Source organism: Nematolebias whitei, chromosome 1 (assembly GCF_014905685.2).
Source record: "Nematolebias whitei isolate Nwh7 chromosome 1, NemWhi1, whole genome shotgun sequence".
Lineage (NCBI taxonomy): Eukaryota > Metazoa > Chordata > Actinopteri > Cyprinodontiformes > Rivulidae > Nematolebias > Nematolebias whitei.
The window spans coordinates 55,556,689-55,558,397 of NC_056498.1; positions in this window are offsets into that span (position 1 = coordinate 55,556,689).

Below are 1,709 nucleotides of genomic sequence, written 5' to 3' on the forward strand. Positions count from 1 at the left end.
CCAGTTACAGTGTATTATTTATCCAAAGGCTGAAAAACAAGATAAGTTAAGATGTAAAAGTTGTTGAGTGGCTATTTATAATGTAATTTCATTAAAAATATTTTCATTTAAGAGCCATTAAAATAGTCATATAGCAAGAGAGATATTAAAAAAAAGAGACTAAAATAGCACCAAATCTGTGGGATTTTTTGTGAATTGTTTTAGAATAAAACAGAAGAAAAACTGCTTGCATGAGCAATGAGAGCAGCCACCGAAACTAAGAACCCGTCAGAATGGGAAGTGAATCAACTCAACAAAATGAGAATCAAAGATGGATGCAAGACTCTTCACAGTGTCTGCGTTATAACATCTGAGGTTTAAAAATCAAATGGATCTTGTGTTTTCTTTCGTATAATCTTCATTATAATCCCAAACAATTACTTTCAAGAGTCAAGATAAAAAAAAAAACAACAAAACTTTATTGTCTGTCACATGCTGTAACAGAAAATTCTCTTTGGTCTGTGGTAGAGGCTCAGACACATTAAAACGCAACAATATAGAAACATTACACATAAAATTCCCAATCCATACCCTATAAAATCATAAACTATATGTTTCTAACTAGCACCTGTCAGCATTCAATTCCAATCAGCCTGACCTTTGACCCCTTTTCCAATGCCAACCAAAATGCTGCATATTTGCATGATGTGATGGTCATTCTATTACATATTAATAAACACTAATGGGTGTATGAATTTTCCATAAAAGATTCCATCTGGTCACCATTATAATTAATTATTCAGCACAGAAGATGGACCAAAATCTTCACAAATGTCACGGATGCTCAGTTTTACACTGAACTGGTGTCTCTTCTCCTCTACGTGCTTGTGTTCTGGTCCCTCTGTGTCTGAACTCTCCCTGTGGACAAAGGACCTCCACTGCAGGTTGTAATTGGTTGGATCACCTCGAGATTCGTATCCAATTGTCGCATCTACATCATGACAGCTGCGCCTAAAGACAAACCATCCTCGTGCGTAAAATGTGCAGAAGACGTGATCCAAAAAAAAAAATAATAATAATAATGAGAAAAAGCAGGACAAAATACCAAATTTGGCTACATCTATCCACAAAAATCTGCAAAATGCATATGCAGAAAACTTATGTTTAGGTTTGTCTTGAAGTTATTTCTAATGGAAAATGACATTTTAACCTTTTAACCCGAATCCAACTTCCACAACAACCATCGTAATGCTTTTAAACGTTTAGATATTGAAAACAAACGTTAAACTTCCGTATTTTAATCCTGAAATTTAAGCCTCTAGTAAAATTTGTTCTTACCATATGAGAGTTCCGTCTTCTTCCGTGTGTTGACCAGCTTTGTATCCCTTTCTTCGCTCGTGTTCATGCGGTCCTGCCTGTGTGGTTTTCACTCGCCGGGGTTCTGATTGACAGAAAGGAAACCCAATAAGATGACGTGTTGATGCTTTTTAACCAATCAGCGTGTAGCATAGGCGGGACAAATTGTAAAACCATTCTTCTTAAAAACATTCCAAAAACTCATCTACACACCAAATGACTTAAAATGTTAGTTTTCCCCACAAAAGTTTGCTAATTTTGGCTTTTTAATATAAACACTACACATGTTTTGTGCAGATAAAAAAAAAAAAAAACTGTACAGCCTCTTTCCTACCAACTTGTATGCATTCAGACAAATGCTAATAATTTTGTGT